This window comes from Chiloscyllium plagiosum, unplaced genomic scaffold, assembly GCF_004010195.1.
Source record: "Chiloscyllium plagiosum isolate BGI_BamShark_2017 unplaced genomic scaffold, ASM401019v2 scaf_10773, whole genome shotgun sequence".
In the NCBI taxonomy this organism is placed as follows: domain Eukaryota; kingdom Metazoa; phylum Chordata; class Chondrichthyes; order Orectolobiformes; family Hemiscylliidae; genus Chiloscyllium; species Chiloscyllium plagiosum.
The window spans coordinates 1-16747 of record NW_025210062.1 but is presented as its reverse complement, the minus strand read 5'-3'; the positions used below and the strand labels follow the sequence as shown (position 1 = coordinate 16747).

The 16747-nt window shown below is 41.3% G+C and overlaps 1 pseudogene; it reads left to right on the top strand.

The window, feature by feature from the left end:
* The first annotated feature begins 514 nt into the window (after positions 1-514).
* Positions 515-9677, top strand: LOC122546859 (annotated as a pseudogene).
* The last annotated feature ends 7070 nt before the right edge of the window (positions 9678-16747 follow it).

The following is a 16747-nucleotide window of genomic DNA, read 5'->3' as shown; positions in this document are numbered from 1 at the left end:
ACCTTCGAGCAGAAATTTCACATCCCCAAACGCTGAACACAAATGGGAAAGAGCAAACCAGGCTTCTGATTCACTGTCCGAGTCTAACTCGCTCTTACCTTCATCAAAGATTTGTTCACCTTCTTCAGATCCAACATGTGCAGGTTCCCGATCACTGGGAGAGGAGGGGGTCCCGGGGGGAAGTTGACGACTCCGGGATATTTCAAGCAGCTGTTGAAATACAGCAGGAGGATAATGGTCAGAGCCCCCAGCAACACCAGGGTGGCGGCATCCACAGGGAAAACACTTACAATCGACATCCCGGGATCGAAACTGGCAACAAGAGGGGCCGCAGTTTATATTTGAGCTCAGCTCCTGCTCTGAAAAGCTGCAAAAAGATTCAAAAGGGAAATCTCTCACTGATCGATGTGGTTTTAAATTGTTGCTCTCGGATGTGAATGTCCGGTGTAGATCCTGAGAGCTGGTGAGTGCTGCTGAGTGAGAGATCGGTGTGTGGTTCATGGAACAGTCTGAAAGGTCACTGGTGTAATGAACAACAAATAGACGTGTCATGGAAAAACTTGTAATAATTTGTCATGTAAACCTTTTCTTGAAGCTCTCTGAGAAATATGGCAAGGTATTTAGCATCAAGCTGGGACCCACAACTGCAGTGGTGCTGACTGGTTATGAAGCAGTGAGGGATGCTCTCATCAACAATGCAGATGAATTTGGAGAAAGAGCACACATCCCAATATTTGAAGCAATTACAAAAGGATACGGTAATTTGCATCTTCACTGTTGTAAAACTTATCATTAAAATTAGGTTGTATTCTGGCCCTGTTCAAATAATGAATACGTTTCAGAATATGGCAACAGTTAGTATTTTTCAAAGTGTTATGTTTTAAAAGAACTTAGATTTTAAAAATCTATTTGAATATGATTGTAACCAATTCCCTGTAATTTCTAAAACGTATGGTTATATTTAATCATACAATATCCAATAACCATAACCATTATATGACAGTTGGTGATGTTAGCATGGGGATGTTTAGTAACTTCATTCAGCACCCTGTTCTCCATTATTTTAAAAACAATACTAATATTATATTCAGCAATACACAAAGATTATACTGGAGGACTGAGAACATAACTTGTTCTGACACTGAGAAATAGCTCACTTTTACCTCAAGTTTCTGAATATCTTTGGTTAACAGAAGCTGATTGATCTCCAATCTAAAATTAATATTTGATCCAGCATCAACTGAGATTTTTGTAACATGATAGAGCGGCAGAGGCTGAGGGGTGACCTTATGCAGGTTTATAAAGTCATGAGGGGCATTGATAGGATAAATAGACAAAGTCTTTTCCCAGAACTAAAGGGCATAGATTTCGGGTGAGAGGGGAAAAATATAAAAGGGTCAAAAGGGGCAACATTTTCACACAGAGGGTGTTGCGTGTATGGAATGAGCTGCCAGAGGAAGTAGTGGAGGCTGGTACAATTGCAGCATTTAGATGGGTATATGAAGAGGAAGGGTTTGGAGGGATATGGGCCAAGTGCTGGCAAACGGGACTAGATTATGTTAGGATATCTGGACAGGTTGGACCGAAGGGTCAGTTTCTGTATATTATGTCTCTATCACTCTAAGGAGGAGACTTGTGTCGCGGACAAATGCTGACATAGACCATTTGGTTCAAATGATTTGTTTCTGTGCTGTGTGATCAATACAGACCTCTACTTGTTGATGATCTAATGCTTTATTTATATGATCTTAATACTGTATCTCCAATAGTAATTTCGAGGCTTCCTACACTCTATATTCAAATTACTTATCAACTGAAAAACATTAACTTGATCTGTTAATTGGCAGATATTTTTAAGTTTGACAGTTTTTTTTGACTCTTTAAACAAAAAAGCTTTTAACAGTGTTTGAGCACATAATGTTGCTGTGAAATGAAACATTCTCATGTTCGACCGTCAATTCATCAATCCCATGTTGAATGTAAGACAGCTTGAAGTAGTGGAGAGAGCCCATTGCATTGCTATATAATCTACTGTCAGTGATGTCACAATCAGTTGCCTTCCTGTCTCTGAGTGAGATAGTGTAGGTTCAGGTTCCTCATCAGAGACTAGAACATATACTCCAGGTTAATATTCCCAGGTAGTGGAGGAATGCTATATTGTCAGAGGTACACTTCTTGGAATTCTTTCCATCTTCTCTCTCCAGTGGGAATAAAATGTCTCATGGTATTATTTCAAGTAGAGCAGAATACTTTTTTTCCCTGATGTCCTAGTTATTATTATGTTAATTTATGAAATTAGATTCCCTACCGTGTGGAAACAAATCCTTCGGCCCAACCAGTCCACACTGACTCTCCGAAGAGCAACCCACTCAGACCCATTTCCCTCTGACTAATGCACCTAACACTATGGGTAATTTTAGCATGGCCAATTCATCTGACCTGCACGTCTTTGGACTGGGGGAGGAAACCGGAGCACCCGGAGGAAACCCAGGCAGACGCGGGGAGAATGTGCAAACTCCACACAGTCACCCGAGGCTGGAATCGAACCTGATTATACAAATTAGGCCGATTTACTCTTAAAGGATGATTTGATTGAAGTGTTTGAGATAGTAACAGGAAAAGTATAAACAAGAAAACAAACTGGAAAGGAAACGGGCTATAAACAGCAAAAACAGTAGGTACTGAAAAACTATTTCCATTGGTTGGGGATTCTAGAACTTGGGGCAGCAGAGTCTGAGAAGCAGGGCCGGACCAAGCAGGCAAAATGGTAGGAAGCACTTGTACACCAAGAGGATTGCAGTTGTTTGGGACTCTCTTCCACAAACGACAGTGGATGCTGGATCAGTTGTTAATTTTAAATCTGAGGTGGGTGATTTGTTAAGCAATGGAGTTTGGTCACAGGTTACCTAGGATCTCATTGAATTGTGGAATAGGCTTAAGGGGCTGGATGGCCTACTCTTCTTCCCATGTTGCTATGTTCCTATTTGTTCTTCCATCAATATCTCCAAAATAAATAGTTTGTGGAAACTTATTGTGTGTAAATTGGTTAGCGCATTTACTGTATGCTAACAGTGAGTACACCTGAAATGTAACTCAGCGACTGAAGCATTTGGGATGCCTGGATGTTATCTCTCGAAGTGTTCTGCATAGAAATATTTCACAACAAAAATCCAAACCTTTCTCACTTCACTGTGTACTAGTTCTCTCATTAGTCATGCCCTTGATTCTATGAGGAAAGTTGTCAATTGAAATGAGGATTACAAGAGTCACGGTGTTTGCTTCTTTCTGATGGATTTAATTTAAGGTATTGTTTTTGGTCACGGGGAGTCATGGAAGGAAATGCGAAGATTTGCCCTCACCACTTTACGAGATCTTGGAATGGGAAAGAAAACCATTGAAGGCAAAATAATCGAGGAATCAAACTAGCTGGTAAAAATGATTGATGCTTATCAAGGTGAGTTTGTGTAAGGTAAATGAACAGAATTACCATTGTTCCTTTTCCCTGTATGCATTATTTATGAATGCCAATGTACATTAAAGAATCACAGAAATCTATATCACAGAAAAGGACCATTCAGGCCACTGTGTTTCAACAAGCTCTGTGTAAGAGTAATCCAAAACTAATTGCAATTATTGTGGTATGCTCCCCCAAATGTGTATTCAAATAGATTACATGTGATTGAATAAACCAGCTAGTTCATAGATTTCCAGTTCATCCATCCCTCAATTCATGATCCGTTCTATAATTCCCTAGCTCAAATTGGACGTTGAAGGAGTCTTAAAGATTCTGGTGAGAGTGTCAGCTATCTCCTATCTATCTTATTTCTATAGGCAAGGGAACAAGCTTCAAGGTCTTACCTGAAGAGTAATGCAATTTGATTTCTTGTAAAGTGAAATACCACCATAGAAATTGCTATCCCATCACCAATTCACATGCATAGCACTTGACTGCTGTCCGGCTTCCTCACAGCCAGTCTCGGAATGATAGAATCTCTGACACTCCTGGTTTTTTTTCGTTTTTTTTCTATGCACTCCTGTTATTTTTAGCCCCACACTACCGCCTAACTGCGGTAGTGCTTATATTTTTCCCCCGCACCCATGCTGTGTGAGTGCAGGTGTGAGACACAGTGAGAGACACAAGGTGCACGAATCTTTATTCAGTTTCCACCACCAGGAAAGAAAGGAAATATCCGAGTAGCCAGTGACAAGCAGTGCTGTTCACATCAAAGGGCAATGCTTTGAAATCAAACAGTGAAGGGTAGGGCAGGGATTAAATCAAAATAGAGTTGGAGGGGGAAATAATGCACTCCACTCCCTGCGGCACCCACCTCTCCCTGAACAACTCCAGGGTGACGGTGGCCACCGCATGCTCCTTTCCAGAGACACCCGGGACACTCCTGGTTTTTTTCATTTATTTTTGTGTGTGTGCAGGTGTGAGACACAGTGAGAGACACAAGGTGCATGAACCTTTATTCAATTTCCACCACCAGGAAGATAGGAAAACACCCGAGTGGCCAGTGACAAGCAGTGCCCTTCACAAAAGGCAATGCTGTGTGATCAAAACAGTGAAGGGGAGGGTAGGGATTAAATCAAAATAGAGTTGGAGGGGGAAATAATGCACTCCACTCCCTGCGGCGCCCACCTCTCCCCGAACAATTCCAGGGTGTCGGTGGCCACCGCGTGCTCCTTCTCCAGAGATGCCCGGGACACTCCTGTGTTTTTTTCAGAGCCAGCTCTCAGAGTGAGCAGAACCCCTACCACTCCTGTTTAATTTTTTTTGTTTTGTTTAGCACCCATGGAGTGTGTGTGCAGGTGTGAGACACAGTGAGAGACATAAGGTGCATGAATCTTTATTCAGTTTCCACCACCAGGAAGATAGGAAAACACGTGAGTGGCCAGTGACAAACACTGCCCTTCACATCAAAGGGCAATGCTGTGTGATCAAACAGTGAAGGAGAGGGCAGGGATTAAATCAAAATAGAGTTGGAGGGGGAAATAATAAAGAGAGTGAATGAGAACATTCGACTTCTTGGTTCACTTGTGGCTCACGTAAGTTTCATCTTTCATTTGAATTACATCCAGAAGAGATCATTTGCAACTTTCAGTAAATGGAAGGGGTCTGTACGTGGAGCCTCAGTAAATATATGGTGCAATATAATTGGCCATTACTTGCCCAGTTAGTGCCTTAATTGGCGTGAGAGTAGGCAGGCTGTTCTAGGCCTGCCCCTCCTACACATAACATGGTGGGCGGGTTTGGGGATGGGCAGGTGTGTGCCAGTGTCATTCGCAAAGGTTTACAGCCTCCTGTGACTGTAAACCTGCTCATGAAACTATACCCATCAACTCCACTTTGAATAGATTCAATACGTGCTGGTGTGGGGAGTAGATTCCAATCAGTACCCATCTCTGCATTTTTCAAACAATCTTACTTTCAAATTTATAGTCTCAGTTTTAGATACTTTGACAAGTGAAAACATCCTCTCAACTACCTATGAGGTTGCCTCAAAATCTTTGGCCTCTGGAAGATACCTCATTCATTGAAACTGAAACAGAGGCCTGTCCAACATAGAGGATGATCATTTGATCCAGTATTCCTTCTCCAACTCTTTTGAAAGAGCTATGCAATTGGTCCAAGTCACTTTCTCATTCCCATAACTCAGTGAACTGATTTTTAAATATTTATATTTATCGATATTCGATATTTATCGAATTCACTTCTGAAAGATATTGAGTTTGTTTACACAAGTGTTTCAGGTACTGCATGACGATTACCTTCATAAAAGGCTATAATTATTCACAATGTTCAAAAACCACTACTTACCAAAGATTCATAACATTTAAAAGATTTACCTATCACTTATTTTGAAAGTGCGATTGCTTAGATGTAAACAGGTAATTGGTTTGTTTCAATATACTGTATGCCTTAATAACATGATTATAAAATATTAACAATAATAATAATAACATAAAATATTTTGATTTCTGTAGCTGTACAATGCATTTCCACTTATAAGATTCCTTCCAGGAAAACACAATAAAATTTTTACCAATATGGAAAAGAGTACTAATTTCCTCAAAGGCTTATTCAAAGAAAGTCATCAGAAACTAGATGGCAATGATGTGAGGAGTTTAATCGATGTATTCATGGTCAGACAGCAGAAGGTAAAAGAGCCACTTTCTTTTCCAGAGTTTTGACACCTTCCTAAAGTTATATTGATGTATTTCAGAAGGTAAAGTCAACTTTGTTCAGTTCAGCTTTGTCATGATGGGCTGAATCGACTCCTTTTTTGACGCAAATGTATATGATTGTCAGTAAAGAGTGTGGAAAAACGTTCTTTTTAGAAAGAAAGAACTGACATTTACATTTTGTCTTTCATAATCCCAGAGTGCCCCAGAGCATGCTAGAGCTGATGAAGCAGTTTTGAAGTGTAGTCACTTTCTGATATAGATTTGTCCAAGATCAATAAAATCTGGTCAGAACCTCATAGTTGGTTGTGGGAGTTTGCTCTGCTAAAATTGCTCATGCACTTCCTACATTATACTGTTGGCTGCACTACAAAAAGCACTTGTTATTGACTTTGAGGTGCTTTGGGGCATTTTAAGATCTTGAAAAGCACAGTGGAATAGATTTATTCGTGATACATTGACCTGAGAGGAGACAGCACCTCAGAATAACATCTTATCTGAAAGACTGCACCTCTGACAGTTTGGCCTCCTTCAGTACTACACTGGAGTAAACATACAGAAGCCTTGTTTTCCTGGCCCCTATTCTGAGCTGCAATACCCAATAATCAATGTGTCAGGCTAACTATGCATCATAAGACTTACAGTATAGGTCTCAATTCAATTCTGAGCTATTGCATTGTCAATCTTGCTTTCAGGAATTGGACAACCCTAATTCATACTTTAACGAAGACAACTTACTGACCTCGACGAATAACCTGTTTGCTGCAGGGATGGAGACCACCTCAACTACACTTCGTTGGGGAATGCTTCTGATGATGAAATATCCAGAGATCCAGAGTATGGAGCACTCTGATTAATTTCACTCTGGAGCTGACCTTGTTGAATTATTTTCAGTGTTTCATATTCTCTGTTTACTGTGAGTGAGATTTTGATCTTGTTCGAAAATATTTCCAATGAAGTACTTCCAATGACTTTAAAATGTGTTCGGATTACAGGAAAGGTTCATGAGGAAATTATCAGAGTTATTGGATCGGAACAACATCCCAGAGTTGAAGATCGGAAAGATTTGCCGTACACTAATGCAGTGATCCATGAAATCCAGAGGTTTGGGGACATCGTACACTGGGCATAACACATGAAACAACAGTGGACATAGACTTCAGAGGATACTTCATTCCAAAGGTATCATCAGGAAAGGCTGGCCGCATTCAGAGCCTGATAGACAGACAATAGGGAGCAAGAAAGGGAACTTTGAAACCTGGTGCACTGTGCACCATTAGTGCCTGAATGATTCAATCTCATCACCTTACATGTACCATGTTATTTAGAATAATATAGCAATGTCTGACTGCATTTGGGTATTTTATTAATGTTGCAATATGTGCAGGTAGTGGAGAAAAATAGGAGGAGTGGAGAACTATACTGAAAAGGTACGGCTTGAGCACAAAATTTGCTATTTGGACAGCTCCTCTTAATGTAGTAAAGAATCCCCAAGAATATCTACATGAGAGTTATTGAAGAATAATTAATACCAAAAGCCATAGACATGGAGCCAAAAGCTTAGTCAAAAAGCAGGTTTTAAGGAACTTGTTAAAGGAGGAGAAAGAAATAGGGGATTCCAGAGTTTAGGACCCAGACAACTGCAGGTACAGTCACCAATCCTGGAGCAGTTCAAATCAGGATGCTCAGGGGACTACAATTAAAATGTAAATGCTCTTTCTAAATTTCAAATGCATTTATCAATGTGCAGTTATTTTCAACAGTGCCTTTGCATTTTAATAATAAAAACATAATACAGAAACGATATTTTAATATTTGTAGGGAACCCATGTAATCCCATTGCTGTCCTCTGTGCTGTATGATAAAACCCAATGGGAGAAACCAAATGAGTTCAACCCATCTCACTTTCTGAGTGCTGAGGGCAAGTTTGTGAAGAGAGATGCCTTCATGTCTTTCTCTGCAGGTAACATCACTTATTAATTTTTGAATGATATGTGAGTAAAATAATCCATCCCTAGCTGGAGAGAATAAGATCTAGGAGATGCATCATTGTGGGAATTTTAGTTTTGTTAGGGCAACACAATGGCTCAGTGGTTAGCACTGCTGTCTCCCAGTGCCAGTGACCCTCCCCATGTGTGTATGTGGGTTTCCTCCAGGTGCTTGGTTTCCTCCCAAAGTCTAAAGGTGTGCAGGTTAGGTATATTGTCTATGCTAAATTGCCCATAGTGTTCAGGGATGTGCAGGTTTGATGGATTAGCCATGGGAAATGCAGAATTACAGCAATAGGGTAGGGTGATGGCTAGGTTGTGATGCTCTTCAGAGCTGTGGACTCGATGGGCTGAATGGCCTGCTCCCACACACTGTTGGGATTCTATGATTCTGTGCTGGGGAGAAAGGCATTGGTGGGGGTGCTACTGTCCAAACAGAGTCTGATGCAATATCTGTGCACATAGTTGTTAACTGGAGGATTGAGTCGCAATCAGGAATGGGAATCTGGGGTTATGTGTCTTTTCCCTATGTCTGCAAAAAGTTATTTATTTCTATAAAGGTGAGGTTAATTGCTGGCACACCAGAAATGAATCAGTTTTCCTTGATTAAAGATGTACCTTTCCCAACAGTAGGGCATTTTAAAGTGTCTCTCAATATTATTCTGGATTAATGACCATTGTTGAAATGTTGGCAATCTCTGCGGCCAATACACAATGGCAGACATGGCTGCAATTTGAACAAGCCCCTCTGACAATGCAGGTCTTGCTTAATCCCACAGGGAGAGCATTAGCCCCAATTTAGTGCCTCAGGTTCTCGAGTGGTGCTTGAATTTACAGCCTTCAAGGTGAGAGTCCTACTCCCTGAGCAACTTGTGTCATCAATAATTTCACAATCCTGAAAGAATTGGCATTTAAGTGATTAAGAGATATGGTTTCAAAAAGACAGTATAAAACAGCAAGATCCTGTTTATTATAAAAAATATATTGTGAATACCATTGTGTGATGAAGAGCTGCTTTGACACTTTGTTTGCAAATGTGTTTTTGCAGATCAAAGGATTTGTGCTGGTGAGACCCTGGCTAAAATGGAGCTATTCCTCTTCTTTACTACTCCGATATAAAAATTTAAGTTTCAAGTCCCACTGAAAGTCAGTGAACTGGAACTCGAGTCTGGAGTGGGTTTTACTTCGTTCCCAAAGTCAAAACTGTGCTTGAATTTACAGCCTTCAAGGTGAGAGTCCTACTCCCTGAGCAACTTGTGTCATCAATAATTTCACAATCCTGAAAGAATTGGCATTTAAGTGATTAAGAGATATGGTTTCAAAAAGACAGTATAAAACAGCAAGATCCTGTTTATTATAAAAAATATATTGTGAATTACCATTGTGTGATGAAGAGTGCTTTGACACTTTGTTTGCAAATGTGTTTTTGCAGATCGAAGGATTTGTGCTGGTGAGACCCTGGCTAAAATGGAGCTATTCCTCTTCTTTACTAATCTGATATAAAAATTTAAGTTTCAAGTCCCACTGAAAGTCAGTGAACTGGAACTCAAGTCTGGAGTGGGTTTTACTTCGTTCCCAAAGTACAAAACTGTGTGTGCTGTGCATCGCTGATGTCACCATCTCATTCGTGATTTTCATTTGAAATGATTTTAATCATTTCAATGAAAGTATTTCTTCACACAATGCCTATTAGGTGGTTATAGTTGTGCCTGGGCTGAGTAATCATTCTGATGTGATGTTCAAACTAGCTGTGTCACAATTCACAAAGGAGACAGAAGGATCAGTGAATTAAGAAATATGCTATGAGTTGTGAATTTCCAGAAGTTGTTGGAACCTTCCCCAAGTGGACAAGCTCTGCATGTATTATCAAAATGTAACAGTCTGCTTTCATCTGTGATGGTGTTAGCCATGAAAATATATTTCAGGTATACATATCATGACCTCAATCCAGTTTTCTCAGCACAAGCGTCTGTGATTTGCTTTTCTTGACTAAGGTGTGGAATACCTTTTGCTGTTCCTCTGTGATTTCTCTACGTCTCTATGATTTTTTTTAATGTTGCTTACCCACAATTAAACGCAATAGGCCAAATCTGATCTATATGAAGTCAGAAATGTGTTGCTGATTAAATGCAAAGGCTTTGAGTTTTTTTTCAGTTTTTTTTCAGGGCATGTTTAAATCATAGAAAGATAATGTGTGGAAGGAGGCTTATTGTGCTTTTTGCTGACTCTTTGATGCAGCTATCCATACTCTTTCCACGATTAGCCCGGGGAATTCATCCGAATCGAGTATTTATACGTTTGAAAGTTCCAATTTAAGGCAGATAGCCTTGGACATTTTGTTAATTAAATTGATTACCCTTTTGTCATTGGAAGCAGATTTTCTTAATTTTTTATAACAAATATTCATCATTTTGTAATCAAATCTCTTCATTGCAAAACAACTTTGTGCCACAAAATATGGTTCATTAATTGATGAACTCTTGTTGCTGTGCTCTTAATAAATTACATGTTACAATGTTCATTGAGTATCATTAACTTTCTTTATCAGGTGAAAGTGAGTACAGCAGATGCTGGAGATTAGAGTCAAGATTAGAGTTGTGCTGGAAAAGCACAGCAGGTCAGGCAGCATCCGAGGAGCAGGAAAATCGATGTTTTGGGCAAATGCCCTTCATCCTAAGCTTTCTCTATCATCCAAGCCTTGTATGATAATTTTATCCTTGTATTCACTGTCCTTTTAGTAAGTTCAGGCGTTAACATTGAAATCTATTGTTTAGTTTCATTTGATCACAGGGGTTGGTTAGTTTTAAAAATTAGCAAATGCTGAGAAGCTGGAGATGCTGCATTATAGGTCAGGTCTACCCTGAAACATTGGCTGGAGATCTATTTTAAATAAGGTTTTTTTGAAGTTGTGGTGTCATACTGTTCACTCATGCAGTAGGGGTTAGAGTGGCACCATGGACCTTCACCCCCATTTTGCAGACTGTAGCTAAGGACAGTGGTGGTAGAAGATTCAAAGATTTTCCTCAACATATTTGACCAGAAATCTCTCAGAGTGGGAGACCATCTGTCCACAATTTGGAAAGATTTGCAGGTTGAAGCTCAAACTATTTGGCCCCAATCTGAACATCTCTTCCTCACTCATTAAGTTGTGCCATCAAGACCTCAGATTCAAACATTCTGAATAAGACAATCCCTTCATTTTCAGGAACCAGCCTAGTGAGCCTTCACTGAACTGCTTCCGATGCAAGTGAATCTCTCCCTCAGCAAGAGTTCAAACCAGAATATTCCATGTGTGGTCTAACCAGTGCCCCAGACAGTTCTAGTAAAATGTCCTTGATGTGTATTTATATCAGAATGTTGGACTGTTACTTTAAGAGTCTGATTTACACAATGTGATAATGATGTTACCAACCAGTTTGGAAGAATGTGATACAGACTTGTTTGCTGTCTGGAAGAGTGAACATCTGTTTAATAAAATCTCTTGTAGTTTCAAATACTACAGTTGCCTCGTCCTTCTTGAAATCTAACACAGGAAGAAAACCTGCACAAGGAATTCATAGCAATTTTAAGGGCATCAGCAGAACCCTGCTATTTCAGAGACAAGTGATGCTATGAGAAATAGACTGGTGCAAGGTTTAAGATGCCTTCACAGTTTGTCATACTGTACTCTTTCTGCCAGATTTTTTGGCTACTCACTGTCATTTATATCTGTCTGTAGTTCCCAATTAGTAAGCTCCCAACGACATTTTCAGAATTTATGTTCTTACCTATCTTTCTGTCATCTGTAAATTTAGCTAACATGTCTTTGTTCCTCTTATATAAATCATTGATATAAATTGTAAAAAACAGAAGTCCAGCAAAGTATTCTGTCAGTCTCCACTCATCATATCCTGCTAGACAGGAAAGAAACTGTATGCTCACTGTTTCTGTCAGCCAGCCCATCCTCTGGTCATGCTCATCCTCTGTTACCTCTTGCATCATGAGGTCCTACTTTGCACAATAACCCTTTATGTGGCTTCCTGTCAAACATCTTCAGGAAATCCATGTCTCCAGGCTCCAACTTATCTACAGTACATGATGCTCCTTCAAAGAACTTCAATAAATTGGTTAAGCATGATTTCCCTTTCACTAATCCATGCTGACCCTTGTAACCTTTATCTTTCCTTCATGCTCAGGTATAACCTCATTAGTGCTCGAATTCTGATGTTTTCTGAAGGGCGGGCCTCAAGCTAACCGGCCTCTACTTTCTTGTTTCCAGCCTCCCTTCCTTCCTTCTTTAAGAGCTTTATTTAAAGCTTTCCAGCCTAATGGAACCTTTCCAGAATCTCGGGAGCTGTGGAAAATGAAAACTAATGCATCTGCTACCTCATTAGCCACTTCTTTTAAGACCTTAAGGTTAAGCCTACCAAGGGACAGGGACTTGTTAGCTCACAGTTTCAATGTGTTCAATACTGTTTCCCAAGTGATTGTAATGTCACCATGTTTCTGACTCCCTTCAATATAAATGATTTGGATGAGAGTTTAGGAGGTATGTCTAGTATGTTTGTCGATGACACCAAGATTGATGGTATAGTAGATAGTGAAGTCAGTTATCTGGGAATGCAGTGAGAGTCTTGATTAACTGGGCCAGTGGGCTGAGGAATGGCAGATGAGTTTAATTTAAATAAGTGCAAGGTGTTGCATTTTGGTAAGGCAAAACAGGACAGGACTTACACAGTCAAAGCTGGAGCCCTTGGAAGTGTTAGAGAACAAAAAGATCCAGGGGGTCCTTGAAAATGGAGTGACAGAATGACAGGTTGGTGAAGAAGGCATTCAGTATGCTTGCTGTCTTCAGTCAGTATACACAAAGTATATGAGCTGTGTTGTTTTGTTACAGCTGCGAATCCGGTAGATAGCCATCAACTTTTCCCCAGGGTAGGGGAATCTTAAAATAGAACGCAATGGTTTAAGGTGAGAGGGGAGAGATACAAAACGGTCCAGAGGGGCAATTCTTTCACACAGATGATGGTGAATGTATCGGCCAGCCTGCCAGAGGTAGTTCTGGAAGTGACTACAATTTTATCATTTAAGAAACAATTAGACAGGTACACGGATGGGAGATTTATGGAGGGATAGGGAGCAAAAACAGGCAAATGGGACTAGTTCACGTTATGAAACTTGGTGGAATGGGTAAATTGGGTTGAAGGGCCTGTTTCTATGCTGTACTCCTCTTCGATTCCAGAACAACTGTTCCATAACTGTTACAACATTGGCATCTACCCGACAATGTGGTGAATTGCCCAGTTATGTTCTGAGCAGGACAAACCCAACTCAGCTAGTTATCACTCCATCAGTCCACTGTCGATTATCAGTAAAATGATGGAAGGTCTCATCAGCATTGTCATCAAGCAGCACCAGCTCAGCAATAACCTGTTCAGTGACGCCCAGTTCGGGTTCCATCAGGGCCACTCAGCTCCGGACCTCGTTACAGCCTTGGTCCAAACATGGACAAAAGAGCTGAATTCCAGAGGTCAGGTGAGAGTGACAGTCCGTGACATCAAGGCCAGATTTCAATGAGTGTGACATCAAGGAGCCCAAGCAAAACTGGAATCATTGGGTATCAGAAGCAAACTCTCTACTAGTTGATGTCAAATCTGGCAGAAATGAAGGTGGTTGTAGTTATTGGAGTTCAGTCATCTCAGTCCAGAACATTTCTGCAGGAGTTCCTCAAGATCGTGTCCTGGGCAACCCATCTTCAAGTTCTTCATGGGTAACCTTCCCTCCATCATAAGGTCAGCAGTGGGAACATTTGTCAATGATTAGGCGTGTTATGGTGGTTCAGTGGTGAGTACTGCTACCTCACCACACCAGGCACCAGGGTTCGATTCAACCCTCAAGCAACTCTCTGTGTGGGGTTTGCATATTCTCCCCATGACTGCATGGATTTCCTCCAATGCTCTTGTTTCCTCCCACAGTCCAAAGATAAGCAGATTAGGTGGATCAGTCATGGGAAATGCAGGGTTATCTGATAGGGGGTGGGACTGGGTGGGATGCTCTTCATGCTGATTGCACAATGTTCAGCACCATTCGTGACTCCTTGGATACTGAAGTAGCCCATGTGCAAATACAACAAGATCTGAATAATTTCCAGGCTTGGCTGACATTTGGCAAGTAATATTTGCATCATACAAATGTCAGGCAATAATCATCTCCAAAACGAGACAATCTAACCATCACCCCGTGACATTCAATCGTGTTATCACCAACAGCCTTAGGGTTATCTTTGACCAGAAACTCAACTGGACTCACCATGTAAATACAATGGCTACAAGTGCAGGACAGAGGCTAGGAATACTGTGGGAAGTAACTTAACTCATGACTCCCCAAAGTCTGTCTACTATCCACCAAAGATCCTCAGACAGCACCTTCAAAACTCATGACCATTTCCATCCAGAAGGATAATGGCAGCAGATACATGGGAATTCCATCACCTGCAAACTCCACTCACTATCCTGACTTGGAAATACGTCGCTGTTCCTTCACTGTCCCTTCCCTCCCTGAGAGTATAGTGGGTCTATCTACAGAACGTGGACTGCAATGGAACAAGAAGACAGTTCACCACAACCTTCACAAGGGCAACTGGGAATGGGCAATCAATGCTGATCAGCCAAGGTCGCCCAAGAGCCACCACATGTGAATAAATAAATGAAAGGTATGTTAATGGATATCAATAAATCTCTTTTTTGTTACTAGGGTGTGTTGCCTCGCTGTTCACACCATGTTTGGAGAATGGGACTTTAGTTTCTCTCTGCATTGTAAATTTGCTTTTTGCTGAATTTGCCTCATTTTCAGCAATACCAGCATCACTCACGGGTGTGCTGATTCTGCCCTTTGGTTTTTGTTGTCTTTTTGACCCGGAATGTTTTTTAATCACTAAGGGAGAGGTGGGTGTTTTTTTTTGGCGACTGTTCACAGCTGAGAAACTAGAGTTTTGGAATGGACTATGTTTTATTTCCTGCCTTCCAATTGGTTTAAAGACCCTTGCCACCCACTGTAGTTCATTACACAACAAGACATCAACAAGGGAAAGTTCAGATAATCCGAGAGCAACAATTTAAAACCACATCGATCAGTGAGAGACTTCCCTTTTGAATCTTTTTGCAGCTTTTCAGTGCAGGAGCTGAGCTCAAATATAAACTGCGGCCCCTCCTGTTGCCAGTTTCGATCCCGGGATGTCGATTGTAAGTGTTTTCCCTGTGGATGCCGCCACCCTGGTGTTGCTGGGGGCTCTGACCATTATCCTCCTGCTGTATTTCAACAGCTGCTTGAAATATCCTGGAGTCGTCAACTTCCCCCCGGGACCCCCTTCTCTCCCAGTGATCGGGAACCTGCACATGTTTGTGGTGAAACGGTTAAAAATTATGTCCCAATACATGTGTGAATCTAACCGGAATGGAGGTGTTGCTTAGTCCCGTGTGAATCTTATTACACACCTCCCCGTGTGAATCTTCTTATCTGTATGTAACCAGAATGGAATGTGTTTTTTAGCCTTGCTCTGCTGTTCACATGAATGTTTATATCTGGAAAAGAGTATATCAGCTGGAAAAGTCTCCAGTTCGGTGAGTCTGCTCCGGGGTTACGTTTAACCGCCGAGCGTGGGTTGTTGGCAACCGCTCTACGAGAACTGACGGCTCCCAGTTCCGGTAACATGTAGAGTGAGTATAAGCCAGACCCGTTGTAAGTATGAGACCTGGTTGTGGCGACGCTGCGGGGAATAAAATGCTCATATTCTAGCAGACTCGCCTCTTGGTCGTTTGTTCTGTGTCAGACTACTCTCCTACGAACCTGACCTTGAGAATTTTTTAAAACAATGTTGGATCTGAAGAAGTTGAACAAATTGTTGATGAAGGTAAGAGGGAGTTAGACTCGGATAGTGAATCAGAAGGAGAAAGTGAGGACTGAATATGCTGTAGATCAGAGTCAAGAGTGGGGTGCTTGAAAAGCCCAACAGGTCAGGCAGCATCCAAGGAGCAGGAGAATTGACATTTGGGGCAAGAGACCTTCATCAGTAAATCCGAAGCCTGGTTTGCCCTTTGCCATTTGTGCTCAGTGCTTGGGGATGTGAATTTCTGCACTAAAGGTGTGATCTCAATGTGAGTTATTGTCACCAGTGCCAACAACCAGTGCTGCATGGTGGCTCAGTGTTTAGCACTGCTGCCTGGGTTCAATTCCAGCCTTGCGCGACTGTGTGGAGTTTGCACATTCTTCCCTTGTCTGCATGCGTTTCCACTAGGTGTTCCGGTTTCCTCTCACCATCCAAAGATATGCAGGTTAGGATGAATTGGCCATGCTAAATTGCCCAAACTGTTCAGGGATGTGCGGGTCAGGTGCATTAGTCAGGGGAAATGTAAAGTAATAGGGTAGGGGAATGGGTCTGGGTGGGATGCTCTTCGGAGGGTCAGTGTGGTCTTGTTGGGCCAAATGGCCTGTTTCTACACTGTAGGGGGATTCTATGAATTCGGGTGATATTACCCCGAAATTGATATTCTGTTGGGCAGGTAATGATACTGGGTGAGTGAGAGTGCCTGGGTGTT